Source organism: Protopterus annectens, chromosome 7.part0, assembly GCF_019279795.1.
Source record: "Protopterus annectens isolate FY-2018-M chromosome 7.part0, PAN1.0, whole genome shotgun sequence".
NCBI classification, from domain to species: Eukaryota; Metazoa; Chordata; order Ceratodontiformes; family Protopteridae; genus Protopterus; species Protopterus annectens.
Genome location: NC_056739.1, coordinates 1,032,664,109 through 1,032,685,992, shown reverse-complemented (window position 1 = coordinate 1,032,685,992; position 21,884 = coordinate 1,032,664,109).

Genomic DNA, 21,884 nt, shown 5'->3' with positions numbered 1-21,884 from the left:
TGAGGCAAAAGCTTAGATGATGTTGCAGAAAACTGCCTTTCAAATTTGCACTTGTAAGTTGCACATATTGAGAAATATTCAATGTTATTTATATCGCCAATTATACAACTAAGGATATGCTTCCATATTTCTGTAAATATCTCAATAAACATTTACTCACAGAGGAATTTCTTTTTGCCATGTGAAAATTAATGTCTAGAAACCAAGACTGTTTTAACAGCATATGTCTGGGCTAAACATTTTCCACCATATGACAAATTGTGAAATTTTAGCAAAAATATAATTTGGGGTATCTGTGCATTGCAGTACATTATATTATTTATGGAAAGACTATGAATGCACTGTTATTATCAATGCAAAGACTACTTCTTACTGATAACATTGTTACTGGTGCACTTTTCATAGCTTTTACCTGTTTATCTTTTCCTTTGGCAGTTTTTTCCAGAATCATTTCTGGAATGCAAGATATTGTAGGCTGCTGGATGTGTGACAGTCCACACTACTTGGTGTAAGTGAGACGACTTAGCTAACCACTTACCATTTCCCTTAGAAAACCTTGTTTTAGGGTTATTAGGCAGGGACATCACTCAGCATGTTTTGCCCTTCAAAGTCAGCAATAAAGCTTTAAAGAATATTCAGAACAAAACCTCCCCATTTTACTTTCTCGAAGTCATTTGGATTTCTAATACCATGATAGAAATGAACCCACTTCCAAATTCAAAGTATGATTAAAGTTCATGAAATTAGTATTGTTTCAATCTTTGTTAGCCAAAGTGCCCCTTGCAGCACCTGCAATCTGCCCAGAACTGAGTCCTTCTGCAATTTATATGGAGTTACATATATCAATAGCATATCTAAATATGACTGTAAATTCTTTCTTATGAGACCATTGATCCTACTTCTGTTGAAACTTTCTGGGTACTCCTCTATCACATTGCCCTCATGTCAACCTGCAAATCCTGTTATTTTATAACTTTGTGCCTCTTTGTAAGTAAGACACTGTAATCACTGAGTGTAGCAATTTCAATGATCAAAGCTACTTTTGCCTTCTTTTCATGGACTTCTATAGCTGATTTTCCTGTAATTTGAACTGCTGTTAATGGGTGATTCCCATGTGATATAGGTTCATAGGTACATCGGAGGTTACTAGGCCTTATAAACCATATAAGCCTAGGCATGTTAACCTCAAGTTGCATCAATTGTGTTTGGTTAGATGGATGTAATTCACACAGCGAGTCTATGATAAACACTAATTAAGAAAATAATGAGCCAACAACTGTTTGCTGTGACAAATATAAAAATATATTTATTATATTACATAACAAAGAACAAAAAATAACAGACCGGTTTCAGCTAGAATACTTTCATAGCTTTCATCAGTGTTAAAGACAGAAACAATCATTTGTTCCTTTTATACAATACTATGAATTAATTACATACTGTGATTGGTTACCTCATAAATATTCATTTAATCCAGGTGGAAGTTTGATGATCCATTTATTCTTTTTAATATCGAGGATAGAATGTCATCCCGCTTTATTGGATCTACTGCCCATAATCCTATCAATAATCATAAAGTTGAATGAAGCTGTGGGGTGCTTGATGGTATGCTTGTACAAAGCATTACTGATTCTCTTGTGTTTAATATCACTTAGATGCTCAGAAATCCACAATCTAAGTGGCCTGGATGTCTGTCCTACATAAAATGCAGAACAACTACATGAGGCCAAATAAACTAACCAGTCAATACTACAATTTGCAAAGAAACTAATGTCAAAAACCACACCACAATTCCTACTCAAAAATTGTTTTGACTTGGTGACTTGTTGCAGTGGCTACAGTGACCACAAGGCATGCATCCAATCAATCTGTCCCCTGTGAGTGTTGTTTGTATAATATTTGTAGAAGTGGACCTGCTTGGCCATTTGTAATGGCTCAAATGTGAACCCAGGTTCTTGCCTTTGCAAAATGAAAAGTGACATGTCTCCCCAAGAAATTGTGATAGGGTATTGTCAGCCATGAGTATTTTCAAGTGTCTCCGTACACTATGCATCAATGTATTGGTGTTCCTGCCATACATAGTTGTAAATCATATGACAGTGCTGGGCCTCTGATGCCTATACTTATACTTGAGTAAATCCTCCTTGTTAAAGGTGGCAGCATAGTTACTAGCTCCTATAACATAACCTGTTGACTAGGTCCTTCCGGAAGGTCTCAAAGGAGGAATCCTGTGAACAAATTTGCCTCATCCTGATAAATTGGGATTTGGGAATATTTCTGGTAATATGGGTAGGATGAAAGCTGGATGCATGGAGTAGGGAATTATATTGTGGGTATTTACGGAAAACCTCAGTACGTAGTGTATGATCTTCATTCCTACTAACCAGAACATCCAAATAAGTGATGTGTTCTGTGTGATAATTAACTGTAAATTGAACACCCCATTTGTTGTCATTCAAGTACCCCACAAATTCAATTAGGTAGTCCACATCTGACCTCCACACCATCCAACAGTCATCCAGGTATCATATATCCATTTTGTCCAAAAAGATGTTATGTGTCACATCATAAATGATGTGTTCCTCAACATATGCCATAAAGAGGTCTGCATAAATTGGGGTGAAAGATGCCCCCATAGCTGTTCCCTGCACCTGCCAGTAACATTGGTTTTAGTTAGCACATGTTCAGTTAAACAAATCAGGAAGGTGTTGAAACCGGGTTTGACAGGTTGTATTTATATAACCAATACTCAATCGCATCAAGGACGGCCTAATGTGGAATATTTGTGTAAAGTGCACATACATCTAGTGTGCAAAGGAGCCAACCCTTCTCAAATTGCATTCCCAGAGACAATGTCCAAAAACTCTGTAGTGTCCTGAATCCTAGATGTAACCCATTTCAACAAAGGCTGAAGGTGCATCGTAAGGAATTGGGATAAAGGTTCCATGAGTGAACCATTCCCAGAAACAATGGGTCTGCCAGCTGGATTGAGGGGATCCTTGTGGATTTTAGGAAGAAATTATATGTATTGGTTGCTGGGATCCGATACTGTAAGATGGTACTTGTTTTTATCGGTAATAATGCCCTCCTGCAATGCTGACCCTAAGAACTCATCTATTTGTTTTTTAAACATAAATGTAGGGTCCAAAGGCTTTTGGTATAATATCTACCATCTGTCAGCTGTTTTTGCACTTCGGCATCATATTGCTGCCAATTCATAACTACCACAGCCCCTCCCTTGTTGGCAGAAAGAATCATCAATTCTTTACTATCAATCAGCTCATGTAGCCTTTCCATCAGTCTTTGAGAGGTTGTTTGTCTTAACATTAGTACCCCTAAAGTTGAAATGTAGATCTTTGAGCACACAGGATTAAAAAAGATGATCATTATGGTGCATCAGTGGTACAAAACTAGATTTATGATATGTAAATGTTCTGTCAGAGTCAAAATTGGAAACATTGTCATGAAAATGCAACTTAACATTCAATAATCTACAGAATGTCATAATATCTTGTGCTAACATATCCTCTGAAACAAAACAAAACAAAAAAAAAACGGGGACAAAACTTAGACCTTATTAAGCAAAGATGTTTGAGTGTCAGTCAAAACAACATTTGAAATGTTTAGCACATTAGTCTTGTTATATTCAATCATTTCTTCATAAGGAGTTCCAATAACCCTTCCATGCTGTTTATTTTTGTTGTGCTTCTACCCTGCTCTTTTGTAAGGCCTAAAGGGGCTACAGTATTGTTCCTTTTCGGGGTGGGTGAGTCTGGGGTTTGCTGCATGTCCAGGTCTGTGCCTGATGAGGATCAGCCCCGGATGATTCTGTATACACCCTTTGTTTTTTAAGTATTGATCTGGGGCATTTGCGTTTAGTAGTTTGGTTAGTCTTATTGGTACCCCCCTCAAACCTCACATGTCTGCTGTAACTAAACGGATTCCCCTTATCATAATCAGATTGGTCACATTGAAATTTATGAACCTTTCTATCCCGTAATTGTTGTTCAAGGCCCAAAAGGACTGTACTTAGTTTGTTAAGACCTGCAGTATAGAAGGGCTGGCCTCATAGACCTTGGTTTCCTCACATAATTTAGTGATATTAACAATCTCCTTATCAATTACCCATTTGTGATATCTGGCTAATGCTTCTACAAATCCCATGGAAGTCTGCTGTTGTATACTTGACCATTCCTTGGCTAATTTGACATCTATGTCACTAACCAGAGGCTGTATCTTAACTCTTAAACCTCTTGGGGATATTCCCTTGGCCATATAGGCTTTGAAAAGTTTACAATGCCAAACATTAGATATCAAATATCTCATGTTTTTCTTCAATTGCTGGAGCAAGGCTTCACAATTATTCTCAGGGCTGAAGGTCAGAGTGTTATTTTCAGCATTATTGTCATTGCCTAGTCCGAATATACCCAAATCCTCCCTATCAGAGGATAGTCCTGCTAGAATCCTAGTTACATCCATCTTTAAATGGTACACTATTGGTGATAGGACTAACCAATTATGTAGGGTGCAACCAATTGTGAAAGAAAATTATTTGATTGGACCAGCAACCAAAAAACAAATAACAATATTTCAATATTATAAGGAACCAAAAATTATCAATAATGATATGTATTCCGCAATGATTATGGACAATGATAACCCTTGTCAAAATATCACATCCAAAAGGTTTATTAATAAGGATTGACAATGCTATGCTCACAGAATAATTGTACAAACAACCTTACGTATATAAATGGTCCTTACAATAATATAAAAGATAATAGGATGGTAATGTTAATTCACCAAAATGTGTTCCAATAAAGCAGCAAAGTTACTCACAAAAAAATGTATTCCTAATGCAATGCCACGTCCAACCAAATATCAACATTATGTGTATGATAATAGCCAATTCTCATCATTCAATAGAATATGTGCTTAGTATGGACAATAATGGCCCTTGCCTTCATACATCAAACAACTTCAGCTGCAAAAAGCAAAAAAATATAAGCTGGAACCACGAGTAGAAGCAATTAATCATAACCAAATCTACTGGTCTTTGTTCAGGGGAACACACAACCACCAGCCAAAATATTATTTGTAAATGAGGTTGATAGTAGATCAAAAGATAGTAACTCAACAATCACAACAGGGCACCCTTAATAAGCACCATATATAACATTCATAAGGAATATAAAGAATATATTAAAAAACATACCTGTATTACACAACAGTGTACCAAAAAGTAAAATGGTAAACTCTGATTTAGTAGGGTAAACATACAACCCCCAGAAAAATGAAAGCAGGAAGTGGGTATCAAACTATTGTTAATCCTAATTAGAAGAAATAATCTCCGTCTAATACAGTACAGTAATGCTGAAAAAATGAAATCCTTATTGAATATACAAGAGAAAATAACCTTCATAGAGTTATAGATGTAAATAAAAACAATAATCTCTCTTATATAATTTACACAGTACAAATATACAAATAGCAGATATACTTCAATAATAGAGTCCCTGTAAGACATTAATAATCCAAACTATTATTGGCTTAATCCTGAAGTTGTGAGAAAAAATTCCAAATGATAATAACAATCACTAATATAATCCAATCCTCCACAAAATTAAATTGTTCAAAGACCTTAATGTCCAAAAAGTATAGCCAGAATCGTAGAGTAGAGGCCACTCTGTAAATGCCAAATATAACAGTTAGAATCAGTTCATAAATGGCAATAAACCACAATGGAATGCAATTGTTGTGCGTATCCTGTAGCAGACATTTGTTGCCTTGTAAATTAACTCCCTTTACAGACAAATGTTCCACCCAACACAGTCAAAAGTCTGGAAAATACATACACCATCCAAATAATTGTAGTAGTAATGATTCAGGGTAACTGATGATCTCCAAAATATCCTCTCAGACTCATTGAATGGCTGGTATACCCGAAAAGAAAAAAATATGTCCATAAAAGACAGATTTGTGCTGAATCAGCTCCTCAGCAGTAAAAAAGAATTAATAAACCACACAACAACTGAACGATAATCCCCGGCTGTATATATCAGAGGCACGAGTGGAAGGCAACCACATAAATATAGAGAAAACAAACCATAAATGGTGGGTAACCACCTATAGTCATTAAGTATTAGGGCCAACCACCAAAAATGAACCACTTCTGAGCAACATTAACAGCATGAAAAAACGGTTATAATCAGTGGCTCACATATGAGTCCAAAAAGGAAAATAAAAATTACCAATGTCCTGTAGATGCCCCAAAATGAGTTGTAGTCCATTAAATCTTCATAACTCTCAAAGTGGATGCATGTTATAGAAAGCAGACTGTATATTGTGCTGGTAAAGGCCTCCAATACTAGTGTGCTCGAACAGACTCTCCATGGCTTTTTAAAATGACAAAAGTAGACCCCAACAGCTTAAATTAACGAAGCAAGATGATCCCAACTGCTTGCATGAACAAGAAATACCAGACCAAAAATGTAGACAACCATATAAAACAAATGTATTGTCATTCAAATGTCCTAAGTATTGTGTATGCTTGTATATCCTTTACACTGTGTACTTTTTCTCCATGCTTATTCTTATATTGTGTATTATACTGTTTCTTGTGGGTGGAATTTTTTTGTATGTACTTGACAATATACTGTTAATTATCATGTATTAGATAGCGGAGCTTTTCTCCTTGGGCCTCCACTGAAAATGGACATGTATCCAGTTGGACTAGCCCGGTTAACAAATGTAAAATAAAATAAATAAATAAAATAAAATCCAATCCGAGTAGTTCAGGCCAACATGACCTGAACATGCAGCAATCCACAGACGCTCAGCAAGGAAGGAAATCTGCCACTTCAAAAAAGGTCCCTGCACGCAGGTGAATGCACGGCTTCAAAAAGCAGAAATCAAGAAAATAATGAGCCAGCAACTGTTTGCTGTGACAAATATAAAAATATATTTATTATATTACATAACAAAGAACAAAAAATAACAGACTGGTTCCGACTAGAACACTTTCATAGCCTTCATCAGCGTTAAAGACAGAAACAATCATTTGTTCCTTTTATACAATAATATGAATTAATTACATACTGTGATTCGTTACCTCATAAATATTCATGTAATCCGGGTGGAAAAAGTCCACCCAGTTTGATGATCCATCACAGTATGCAATTAATTCATAGTATTGTATAAAAGGAACAAATGATTATTTCTGTCTTTAACACTGATGAAGGCTATGAAAGTATTCTAGCTGAAACTGGTCTGTTATTTTTTGTTCTTTGTTATGTAATATAATAAATATATTTTTATATTTGTCACAGCAAACAGTTGCTGACTCATTATTTTCTTGATTTCTGCTTTTTGGAGCCGTGCATTCACCTACGTGCAGGGACCTTTTTTGAAGAAACACTAATTAACCCTATCCATGAGGGACTTGGGTGCCACCTCCAGGGTGAATTGGTGGTCTTCCATCCATTTGCCCAGGTTATGCTTGAACAGGGTCAGTGAACTGCTTTGCTTCATGTGAATTGGAAGTTTATTCCAGAGTAGAGGCAGTGTCTGGGAGATGGATCTGTCTCTCCAGCATGTTTTGTTAATATCACAGGCCAGGTTAAGAACCCTAGAGTGACTGACTCTTGTGCTGTTTGACTTGTGGGTGTGCAGCATATCCATCAGAGCAAGGGTCAGAGACTGCCCTGTATGCCAAGCATAAGTCACCTCTCAGCAGCCTAGAAGATACAGAATACAATGACAGGGCTTTCAGTCTATCCATGTAAGTCATGGTGTAGAGGCCCTGTATTTTCCTGGTGAGAAATTTCTGTGGTCTTTCCAAATCTTATAAATGTCTTCATTTTCTATAATGCTTTGTGGCTTATGTTTCCTGTGCTTCTCAGCTACTTCAGTATTATAATGTTTGCATAAACTCCAGTGCAATAGTCTTGTCACATTATTATGCCTTTGAGTATACAGGCTCTCTGCCATTAGTGTTACATGCCCAGCAACAAGATGTGTGACGGTTTGCAACTCTGGTTTACAAAACCTGCATTTGTCTGTTTCTCTGACATGATTGATGGACTTTGGAAACCAACATGTATGTAGTCCACTGTCCTAGTCCACAAATATTAACCTTTCATCTTTTGGTTTAAATTTACCTCTCCTAAACCATTCCTGTATCAAATCCTTACCGATATGAGGTGATTCCTGCAGTTTTCTGTACTTGCAACTAGATTTATGCCTTTGCCACATGTCTTGCCTTCTCATCTGATCCTTCAACTTATATTCTTTCTTTTTGTATTTTGGCATATTCAGTTGTTGCCTGATTTTGTCAACTTCTGGTTTAATTTCCATTCCCGCTTGACACTGATATGCTTCTGCTAAACTAAGAAGGAATGTCATCTTAGACTAGTTCTCTTCATGTTTTAAAACTTTCACTAAGTTTGGATCTTGTGAGTTCAGCAGACATGTATGCAGTTGTACGAATGCAGAGCTATACATGTAAACAATTTTGCGGAGACCTACATCTCCTTCAGAATGAGGAATATATAATCTTGGTATACACTGATTTTTTATAAATCATTTGATAGGCATGAAATATTTTTCTTGTTTTACCATTAAACGGATTCAATACCTTTTGGGGCCAGTAAATAACCCCAAAGTTAGAACAGGAAGAGCAAATTGGTTTATAGTTTGGACCTTCTTCCTACTGATTAGGGCTGTTTCAATATTAATTTTAGTCTTCTAAAATATTTCTTACTAAGTTCTGTTTGCATTTGTTTATGTTTTATTGTTGATCTTTCATCAATTCCCATATATTTATACACACTCTCCTGCTCAAGTTCCTTTATGTCACATTCCTCTCACAGACTGATATTTTCTTGGTTCTACAGCTTTCTTGGTTTAAAGATTACTTTTGCACATTTATCAAGATCAATTGACATTCTTATATCATCTTAGAAAGTTTTTACTACTTGCAGTTGTGCCTTCAGTTCATCATCTCAAACTATACAGCTTTAAATCATCCACAAAAAGAAGAAGAGAAGTCTTTATACTTTGTTGTTTTTTGGGAGCCAAATTGTAGCCATGACCTAATCTGTTAAGTAGACAGCTTAATGGGTTAAGGGCAAAACAAAAGAGCAGCTGTGACAGAGTCACAGAAACTGTGATGAAACCTGTTTAGAATATACGGGTGAAAGCTCTTAGGTTTTTCAAAAGAACAGTTTTTAAAGAAACGTTTTTCATGCAATGAATGTTTTATTGTTGGTTCGTGGTTCTATGGATTCCTATTAAAGAATTTTCTGTTTTGGAATACAGTTCGGTCGAATTTATTAGTTTGGTGGTAATCAGTTTCACTGGTATTTATTTCATCCTGGAATATGCCTCCTTGAATTTTTATCCCTGAGATAACAATTTGTCCTTTATCGTGGTGTAACTGCAGAGTGGTTTGCCATTGTTTCATGGTCACAATAATGTAATCGATCATTGTTGGGTGTATCTTACACATCAGTAAGCACTCATGTATCCATGAGAGTGGAATGCAGTCAAATGCTTTTTCATAGTCTATCCATGCTATATTTAGATTCTTCCACTTTTTGCAATTCCCCATTATGACTTTATTTAACAACAAATAATTCCTTGTTTCATATGACTTTCTTTTATTACCATTTTGTTCTATTGCCATGATTAAGTTTTCTTCTAAATGACTATAAACTCTATTAGCATCAATTCCAGTATATAGTTTATGCATCTTCGGAAGGCAAGTTATTGACCTATAGTTTTAGAATAGCTTGCAGGTTCACTCTTAAGGAAGAGTATTGTTTTTCTTGTGGTTAACAAGTTGGTATCTGTCCGGGATGCTCATATAAATAGTTCTTACTCACAGCTAAATCTTCATGTAAAGATGTTAATACTTTTAGCCAGAAGTTAGGTACTGCATTTGGGCCTGAGGTTTTCCAGTTAGGAGTTTTTCTTAATTTCGTTTCAGTTTCTCTGCCAGTTACTTTATCCATTTTCATCTCCTGTACATTTGAACTTCTTACTCTTTCTTTTTCTTCTTCTATCCATTCAGCATCATTATGTTCCACATGGGATTCATAGATATTTTTCCAAAATGTGTGTATTTCTTTTTGTTTTGGTGGCATTTCTGTTTCTTTAACCTTTCTTCCGCAGTCTCTATAAAACTTTTTTGAGTCATCAATGAATTACTTATTTTGTACTTTTCATTTATATTTTTTCAATTCTTATACAACCTTGTTTTCAGGGGTATTAGGCAGGGACTTTACCCAGTATATTTTGCCCTTCAAAGTCAGCAAGTGAGCTTTAAAGAATATTCAGAGCAGAAACTATGGAACAGTTGTAATGTAAATAAAGATGGTTCGTTCAGGGATAAGACTATCACTAAAAGCATTTCTGATGAGGGAATTACAATGATTAGGAGCAATTAAAATTAAAAATTATTTTTGTATGATGATACCCAAACTAGATGAAATAAAGTAACTACTAGTATAACTAGCTCAAGACCAACCAACCAAAGGCGGCTTGAAAAAAATTTTGAAAATATAAAAAAAAAACTTCAAGACTCTCAGATATAACTCTAAAGAGCACATCTTTGGTCAACTCCTGGAAGAAATCCTGGATAGATATATATTATAATATATTATATACAGGATACTCTGCCTCAGGGTGCAAGGTTCATCAGATGCACCTCAAGAAAGGTCCCTGCATACATTTTCCATCCAGATAAGAGAGACAGATTATGTATCTCCTGGCATAAACATGGTGCAGCAATTCAGAAATGTATAAAGTAAGGAAGTTATGCTGCAGTACCCCTCTGTTATGACCAACTGCATCATCATCAAGCACACTCTTGGACAAATGAATAGATGGTAACCAACTGCGGAACTGAAGAACTAAACACCAAACATTGTAGAGGCACAACAGACCAAAGATAATAAACTGGAATCCGACTTTATTACTTAAAAAATTAGTTAAGCGCGCAAGTCCCACAAACTTGTAGGGACTTCTTCAGAACTAACAAGTTGCAAAAACACATTCTTTATATAGAAATTACTTTAAATTAAACTGACACAATCAACCAATGACCTTTTCTGGGTCATTAAGTACACAATTAACTAATTAATAAAATTAAATAAACTCTTTATGTATATAACATTTTCTAACTAAAATATGCATACAGAAGATCTACAATTAATTTAAACCCTTTATAATTTCTGAATTTTAAAATGCAGTTTATACTGATGTTTTCATTTAATCCAGGGGTCATAGTAGCATTTAACCACAGTTGCCATGTAAGTTCACATAATTCCAAATGCTCAGGTACAATCCTCCTTGTGAATCAAAATGTATTTGCTGGATCACTAAAAACCCAAAACTATGCTCACCAAATATGTCTGTATAGAACATTAATTTCTTTACCCTTTTTGATGTAAATTAGCTGTTCATATATCCTCTCTGTTATTTTCCTAGAGGCTTTCCCAATATAAATGTAGGGCATTTTAAACATTTCGCTAAATAAACAACATTCTTCGACTGACAGTTATGATGTCCATTAATGAAAATGTTAGTATCCACTAACTTAAATATCCTACCTGCAGTAAGTAAATCTGGGCACTGGTTGCACATCCCACGTTTAAATTGCCCATTTTCCTACTAGTTAAACTATTTTCTAATTTTTTATGCAAAACATTCCCTTCCAAAATATTCTTAAAGGACTGATCCTTCTTAAAAATAAATCTAGGTCTATTACCTAATTTATCTATCAACGTTTTAGTAGTAATGAGCACATCCAGTTTTTACTGACTAGTTTACAAATTGTAGTGTTGTCTTTCCTGTAAGTTAATATAAAGAACAGACTTTGGTCCTCCTTTTCAGCTCTAAATACTTCCCCATTATTACTTTGGTACCCTAAAACAGGTTGAAATATACCTTCCTGCCTCTTATTTACCACCTCATATTTGATATTTTCTAACAAACTATTGGGATAACCTCTTTTCCTAAATAAAGCCAATTTAAAATCAACTTTCTTGATGAATTCCTCATCCACCGCCATCATCCTGGCTGCCCTCACTAACTATCCTTTCGCCACAGATCTTTTTTGATATGGAGGATGACAACTATTATAGTCTAGATAAGAATTTGAGAAAGTAGGCTTACTATAGACCCTTGACACAAATCTCCTGTTGGTTAAATCCATCTTCAACTCTACATCTAAATAAGTAATTTTGTTATCATTGACAATGTGTAAAACTCAGGAAATCCACAGTTTCATTAACATATTGCAAGAATTCATCTAGCAAACCCACCAAACCTGTCCACATTAAAAATATGTAATTTAAGTACCTTGTATAGCATTTAATACTTTTATTATATTTACTATTAAAGATATATTCTGTTTCCCAGAATGACATCACATCATTTGCAAAAGTGGGGGCACATGCTGCCCCCATTACTACCCCTATAGTTTGTTTATAAAATTGGGGGGTGTAGGGGACGAAGCCCCCCTCCACTTCATAGTGTTTGTTATATTGTGTCATGTGTAGTTGGCCTACCGATTTCTTTCCCTTGGAAAGAAATCGATGATGTGGCCATTCATTGACGTGGACGTTCAACACATATGTGTCAATGAAAAGGTTGTCGACATTCTGTACCTTTGAGTTTATAATATAGACCCCTAGTAGGCACCCTCCATATCAAAAAAAAAATCTGTGGTGAAAGGACAGTTAGTGAGGGCAGCCAGGATGGTGGCAGTGGATGAGGAATTCATCAAGAAAGTTGATTTTAAATTGGATTTATTTAAGAAAAGTTATCAGTTTGTTACAAAATGTCAAATATGATGTGGTAAATAAGAGTCAGGAAGGTATATTTCAACCTATTTTAGGGTATCAAAATAATAATGGGGCACTCTGTACATTTGGAGCTGAAAAGGAGGACCAAAGTCTGTCCTTTATATTAATTTACAAGAAAGACAGCACTACAATTTGTAAACTAGTCAATAAAAACCTACTGATAAAACATTGATAGATAAATTAGGTAATAGACCTAGATTTGTTTTTAAGAATGATTAGCCATTTAAGAACATTTTGCAAGGGAATGTTTTGTATAAAATTAAAAAAAAAAACAGTTTAACTAGTAGGAAAATAGGCAACTTTAATTTGGGATGTTCAACCAGTGCCCACATTTACTTACTACAAATGGGGTGTTTAAGTTAGTGAATACTAAAATTTTTTTTAAGAGACATTATAATTGTCAGTCCAATAATGTTATTTGGTTAGCAAAATGTTTAAAATGCCATGCATTTTATACTGGGACAACCTCTAGGAGAATAAGAGTGAGGATATATGAACAGTTAATGGACATTAAAAAGGGCAAATAAACGAATGCTCTATACAGACATATTTGTTTACATGGAGAGCATAGTTTGTGGATTTTAGTGATCCAGCAAGTAAATTTAACTGTAGTTAAATGCTACTATGACCCCTAGATTAAATGAAAACATTAGTATAAACTGCATTTTGAAATTGAGAAATTATAAAGGGTTTTAATTAATTGTGCATGATTTATATGCATTTTTAAGGTCTATATTATGATGCCGAAAAACCTTTACAGCGAACACCATGTCATTGACATGTATTCAGCAAAATTCACTTCTTCAATTTGCTGAATACTTACAGGGCAAAGATGTAGTTGGCCAACTACACAATTTTGCCTTTTTCTCCACTATAGTGTGATCTCAGAGTTCACATATTTAGTTTGGGGGGGTGTAGCCCCCCACATGAGTGGATTTGGTTCAACTAGATTTAGTTCTGTTGGTTTGTGGGACAAGTATTTGTTTGCCCTTAAAGTAAGTGTTCAGTGAATCGGGGAAGTGAATTTCGCTGAATACGTGTCAATGTAGTGGTGTTCGCTGTAAAGGTTTTTCTGCATCGTAATAAAGACACTTTTTTAGTTAGAAGACTTTATATACATAAAGAGTTTATTTAATTTTTATTAATGAACTGATTGTGTACTAGGGAAAGGTCATTGGTTGATTGTGTCAGGTGATTTTAAGGTAATTTCTATATAAAGAATGTGTCTTTGACTCTTGTTAGTTGTGAAGAAGTCCCTACAAGGTTCTGGGAAAAAAACACTTAACTAATTTTTTTAAGCAATAAAGTTAGATTCCAATTCTTTATCTTTGGTCTGTTGTGCTTCTATGATTACAAATGAAAAGAAACTGCTGCTGCCTGGACACACCAGGAAGTGAACTAAAATATGCACCTGCAACAAACTCTCTGTGCAGTGTGTTAGGCTGCACAGTATGGGACTTTATAAATAATTACCACAGTAGGGAAACAATCCAGTAGTAACACTGGCAGTATAAGAACTGGATGTTAGATTCTGGGGAAGAAAAAGCAATGGCAGTACCATATGCAAGGTGGAACACATCACAGCTTTGGCAAAGAGATGGCATCTTGTCTGCAACTATCAGCCAAAACAATGCCCAATACAATGCATGTATTATCACATTCAGGCTATGTAAGGGAGTGCATGGAACTAGCTATACTATGCAACAGACAAAACCTTAGATAAACACATTAGGGGTAGGCATGGTACAGTCATCTTTTGCACATGTAGTTGGTAGAGGGGCCCAGTGACATCTGGTTGTGATTTGGTAGACTGTAAAGAGGTGAACTCAGAAGAGTCTTACTCTGCTACCAGCTTGTGAGGAGCCAAGTATGACATCATCCAGTGTTAACACTGAACTGCTGTGTAATGACTACTGGTTATGTCCTCTTGGTGGCCTGCAGTCACACAGCTCAATGCAGTCTCAGGCAATGATGGTGGCCTTTTGTATGTTGTATCACAACAGTTACCACTCACAGCACCTACTGCAGAAACCTTTTATGGTCATCATAGCATTTGACTCCCTACTATACCACATCATAACACAACTGCCTATTCCAAGGTGATCTCTGCCTAACATATAAAGCTATGTCAAACCCAGAGCTGTTGGACATGCTACACCTAAAGAAATCCCAATCCCTCTGAGCTACATGCTCTAGGGACCTAAACTTTGTCACCACAATAAACAGGACATGCTGGAGAGATAGATTCCTGTCCAAGAGACTTCCCATACTCTGGAACAGGCTACTCATCTATGTCAAGCAAAGTTCTTCATTAAATCTTCAAGAAAAATCTTGATGAGTCGATGGGAAATAGGAAATACACCCCAGGGATCACTTCTATGTCTCTGCTCAACAGTGGCATAGGAAAATAACTTTCTTGGGTGGCATAAGCCAGGGAACCTTGTTGGCTAGGCTTATGTAGGACCTTGGGCTGATAGCCTAGTACCTACCTATGAACCTATAAATAAGGGCCATCATTAATAAATTGACAATACCTGCACATAACACACTTAGTCATTAATGAGATGTTGCATTTCTTCTTAATGGGGTTACTCTCAAAAATATTTTTTAAATTCTTGACCTACCATAGACTATTTGTGGTTCTATACCAAGAATATCTTTTGTAACATTGTTTAAACAGAATTTCCATCCATTTTTTAAACTGGAAACAAGTTGGGGAGCTATTGAATTGTTTAACCAAAGAACCGGCAAGTGTAAAACTGAAATAGTCCGAGCAGAGATGTTAAAAAACAATTTTAATAAGCGCTTTTGAGAAAGTCAGTGCTTCCCCTTCCTCAGATAAACAACTTTAAATTAACAATGCTTTTATATGAATATCTGATTTCAATTAACCAATTAAAAAATCAATTGCTCATATTAAGAAACTGCATTTAAAAACCTTTTACAAACAACATACACAAAGCACATAGACTCATTTAATACATTATTATCCTAAAATTCACTCTAAAACATATCTTTTTACCTTTATGTAACCACAAATAAAAAACATATTTTCTTTCATTTGCCCAAATTAGTATTGCAGATGCCCAATTAATGTGCAAGCCCATCCAGATTCACTAAGAACTTACAATATTTGATGTGTAAAAATGTATAAATATGTATAAAAATATCACAACACACAGGAACGCATATCTACGTACATTACTCTATTTTAGATATACTTAAATAGTATATTATATTATATTACATCCTAGGTTCCCTCTACATCTAAATTCGTACTAACCCATACGTTACCCCCACCCTCTAATTTTCACCGACGTGTTGCCATTAACTTAAGAATGCTTTTAATAGAAACATACTCATTCAACCCTGGTAACACATAAGCTGTTGTTCTAATTTGCCACATGATTTCATTGACTTCGAGCTTTATTTATTATTTATTTTTTTTTTTTTAAATTTATTCTCAGACATATCTTTTTACCTTTATGTAACCACAAATAAAAAACATATTTTCTTTTATTTGCCCAAATTACTATTGCAGATGCACAATTAAAAAGGTAAAAAAAAAGTAAATTAAGTAAATTAAAAAGTGTTGTTAATTTAAAGTTTTTTGTCTCAGGAAGGGGAAGCATTGACTTTCCCGAAAGCGCTTATTAAAATTGTTTTTTAACGTATCCTGCTCTGACTATTTTAGTTTTACACTTGCCGGTTCTTTGGTTAAACAGTTTGTTGTTTAGTGTGTCGAAGTTAATCGAGCTATTGAATTGTACCTCAATACAAATACATCTCCAGACTTCTTGGTCTCAACCTCATCTTGCGTCATCAAAACTTTATTTCTTAAAATAGTGGTGTAAACTTTGTCCCTTTTTCTCATAATTTCTTTTTTGGGTCTATATCAGAACATTGAAGTATTAAAACTTTGAATGTTCTGATATCGAACACTATTCAGTGAACGCTAAGAATAGCGAAGCTGCAGAACAGCGAATTCTTTCCTCGGGAAAGAATTCAGATGGCCGTTTCTGTGACTTCGCTATTCTTAGCGCTGTGGTGGAAAGTTACGGGTTGGGTTCAGGTAAGTGTGCGATTGTTTGTAAGTTATGGTTAGGGGTGGGTTAAGCGAGTTAGGGTTAGGGCGCAGGTTAGGTGAGTGTGCGATAGTGATGGACCTTAGGGTTAGGGCGTGGGTTAAGGTAAGTGAGTAGATAGTAGTGTATGTTTAGTTTAGTGTAGCGTTAGATGTAGGAATTTAAGTGTATGTGTGTGGTTGCTGTTTGTTTGATGTGCTTGTGTTGTGTGTTTGTGTTTCAGAGCAGCAAATTTTTTCCATGGGGAAAAAATTTGCTGTTCTGAATGTTCGATATTTTCATGTTTAGATGTTTTGGGGCCGATGAAATAGCGTTCGCTATTTTCATCTTTCGATAACGTGATATAAATGCTCTTTTTTAACATTCAGTAATAACTTAAGCGGGTACCCCCTTTCTAAAACATGCCAATCAATTTAAAGATTTCTTCCTTGAAAACCATATTTTCACTAACTAGCCTAGATGTTCTCACAATCTATTTATACCTTTTCTTTGATGGTAAGGGTGGCAGCTATCAAAATGTAATAGAGAATTTGAATAGGTATCCTTTCTATAAATATTGCTACACAAGCCATGTGTTTATTTTTTCAAGTTAATATCCAAAAAATTAATCTCATCTTTATGCCAGGTGTATGTGAATTTAAAAAAGTTTGTTGTACCATTCAGGTATTCAATAAAATCACCAATTATAGTGTCATAACCTCTCCGCAGGATGAGTATATCATCCAGAAATCTATTGTATAACTGGATATTTTCCATATATTTGGATGAAAAATAAAGGAATTCTCCCAAGAGAGCAGAACTAAGTTTGAAAATACAGGAGCAAAAGCAAAAGCAGGGTTAAATGACAGCACTACCCTAATGCCTATTTTAAAACTTAGAGCTAACAAGATTTAAAGGTTAGGTTATGTTCTGATTTCTATATATAACATGTTTAATATTTTAGCATTTTACAAATTTCCTGTCCTGCCTTTTAACCCCCATGTCATTTTAAAGTTTTTTATATATTTATTCAGTAAACATGATATAATAAGATGTTACATTAGTTCATTAACTACACCCTTATTGATGTTTCAGGTTCCTATTATGTTATCGAATCACTAAATGCCGAACGGCCAAATACTTGAAACGTCCATTCATTGAAGTATGTTTTGTGGGGTCGCGGTACAGTGGGGAATGGGATATTTGCCCTTTCTCCACTGTAGTGCAATCTCAGAGTTGGAATATATAAGTAGCGGGGGTGTGGGGGGTGCAGCCCCCCCACAACAAATGATTAGATGAACGGCCGTTTTGTGTATTTAGACGTTTGGCATTTAGTGATTCGATAACATAATATAGACCTGATGTTTCTTTAAAAGGGAATGATATATGTATGATGTCACAAAATTTACTGTACCTGATTGGTGCTTGCATTATGGTTTGCTATTTAAAATTTTATTCTTTGTTCAACCAAATGACTCTGAAGAAGCCAGACCTTGTTCCTGGCAAAAGCGCTTAGTTATTTGGTTTTACATGTATTTCATTAAAGTGAAGCGACTGAACTTGGTGGTCTGGCTTTTTATTATTTTTTTCTTTGTGATATTTAGAACCATCTATGTGGTGCACAGTTTCTTCTGAAAACAGGGATGTCTGTATATTCCAAACTCAGAAAAAAAATGATTTCAGTATGGCAATTAAATGTAAATTATAGGAAACCTTTTATGCTTAGTATTACTTCCGCTATCACATCAATCATAAGTGTAATGTAAAACGGTTTCTTAAAGAAACAGAGTTACAAGTGCTCAGTATTCACTTGCACAACCCAACCCAGTTAATGTGGGGCAGAAGCGGCTTAGATCTACCGTGAAAATGAAGGACTAATTTACAATAAACTAGTAATCCAATACAGGACCAATGATTTAATTAGCTAAAAGTACACTGTGCTCTTTCCAGCATGTAACAGCCACTCAGAATTATTCCCTCTTTCATTATTTTTTTATTCCAGACTGAACTTACATCTAACACATTGCACTGTCAGCAAAAACTTAATTTTGTTAAGATTCCAGACTAACTAGAAAACAGAAACACTTTTCTTCTCACTAGACTCAAAAGGCATATTCTTCTAAAATCATTGCTCACAAAAGTAGTCTTCTGTATGGCTGCCTTCTTTCGAAAGCTCATGAGGTAACACTGGCACCATCATATTAAAATACTGTACACACAGTAATGTTTTGAAACAGATCTCACACAACCAGTTAATATTGAAGAAGGTCAGATTAGTATGCTCTGAAGTCAAAAGCTGTTCATTTCTCAGCTGGCCAGTAAAGTGAATTACTTGGGTTTATCGGAAGGTTAATAGAAAAGGATGTCAAATAAACATTAATTACTGCCTTAGTTAAAGGTAAACTGCTACACAGAATAATTAATCTTTGTTATACTTAACGGCAAATCTCATCATTATCTGAAGTAAGAAGTAGAGGAGATGTGAATTAATGTTTCATTTTCTCAGTATCATTGTCAGCATGCCAAGATATGCAAATTCTATATGATACCAAACTCAGGTCCATGACACACACATACACACTGCAAATGAAAATTCATTGAAAGGCAAGAAAGGACTGTTAACAGCTGTAACTATCACAAAGTGGTTGCTATTATTTTCATTAATTAACTCCGATATTAATGTATCCAATCATAGCAGACTTAACTTACTTCAGATGGGGTGAAATCATGTCGAGCATTTAAATATCGATTTGCACTTCAAAGCATTGACAGCTTGTCTTAATTATAATTACGGAAAATGAGAGAGATGCCTTGGTGTATGACTTTAAATCTCCTGACAGTGCTGTGAATGCATGCTGTCAGCATCTTTTAAAGCTCTAACATAAGCAGATGCCTTATATTTAATATTTACTGTTGACAATTAAAGTGTAAATGAGTTGCTGTTAACAAACAGCTTAGCAGCAAACTACAAACTGAATATGATATTAATATTTAAAAGAAAAGCCTGCAAATGGAAATAAACATTAATGTGGATCAGGCATATGCCCACAGAGAAGTTTATGATACTTAATAATATCCACAGCTATCATATAAAATGATCAACTGATGTGGATAAAACATTTACAATACCTCATAGCTGATAATCATGTCTTACTGATGATAGGACTGTAAGATTTTAAGACATGACATCAGATATCTACTCACCTATACTAAATACATGAACTAGACAATAAGTGTCTAAATAAAGCACTTGACTAATTAATGCATTGTGTCTTAAAAGAGAACTTTGGGATATAAACCTATGTACCATTGCTTCCTTAAACAAATGAAAAACATCAGTATAGCATGCATACAAATGCTGTAATGTACATCAGATATTTTAGTTAAAGTCTAAGTTTGACTTTTTAAACTTTCTTATAGATACATACATACATACATACATACATACATACAGATGTTTCAAGCATGGGCATTAAAGGCTTTTTAGCTTGCCAATATGCCAGAACACTTGTTCCCATAATAAATGTCTAGGTCTTCTTAAAAATATCTAAACTAGTACTTGCTTTAATGTAACTTTGTAGTCTGTTCCAAGCATCATCTACTCTGTCAGAGAACCATTTAGTACACTTCTCATTCCTATAGAATCATCTCCATAGGTTATCTGACAAAACTCTAGTACTTTTTGATAACCCCAAACATTCCCAGAGGTAGTTGTCCTTAAATGCCCTATATACCTGAATAAGATCTCCTCTTAAATATCTGTAAGAGACACTGTACAAATTCAGATATTTTAGTCTTTCATAATAACTTAGATTTTCACATCCATGGATGCCCTTAGTATATTTCCGCTGTACTCCTTCCAGTTTATTCATGCTTGTTTTCCTATAGGGTTTCCATATTGTTATTCCATACTCAAGTTTGGGTCTAATGTAAATAACAAACAATGACTTCATTATGTTTGATTCCCTAGACTTTATAAATATTTTTATACAACCTATAGTTCTATAACTATCATTAGCCAATTGGTTGATATCATTAGAAAAACTCATAGCTGAATCTACCCATATACCCAGGTCCTCAAATGAGTCTACAGTTTCAATCACTGTGTGCTGTATTAAATATTCACCTTTCAGTTTATGTCTCCCAAATCTCATATGCTTAGTTTTTGATGTATTTATCAACATATTATTCTCCTGTGCCCAAATGGTCAATTTAGTCAAATTATTTTGCAGACATGCCTTATCTGTAACACTTGTAATCAGTTTACCCAATTTCAGGTCGTCAGCATATAGACTGTAGAACACCTCAGATGAAAAAGTAAGGTCTGAAAGATACAATCTAAACAAGTAAGGGCCTATTACAGAGCCCTGTGGGCCACCTTGACTGTAACCAAGGATTTTACCTGTCCAATTGGTGTGTGATACTTGCCATGTCCTATTTGTAAGCCATGCAGCTATCCATCTTATCAACAGTACATCAATACCTAGTTGTATTAATTTATTGATCAGCGTTTTGTGCATGATCCTGTCAAATGCTGAAGTTAAATCTATATAAATCACATCACAGCACAATTTTTCATTCATAGTTGTTATTATATTGTTATAGAACATCATGTTACAGGTGGTAATAGATCTATTTTCAACATATGCATGCTGATACATGGTTTCAGGTCCCAACCTATCCAGTTCTGACAACAACTTATCCACTACTACCTTCTCCATTATTTTTCCACAACATGAAAGTAGACTTAAGGGTCTATATGATTCTGGGTTTGTCCTACTCCCCTTTCCCTTAAAGACAGGTTTAATAAGTGCATGTCTCCAATCTTGAGGAATCTCCCTTATTTATATGACCTAGTGAATAATAGATGTAATGGCAGTGTAAATTCTTGCTTAAGTGTTCTCGGGTCATTGTTGCTTACTCTATCACCTTCCTGTGCTTTGTTTGGATC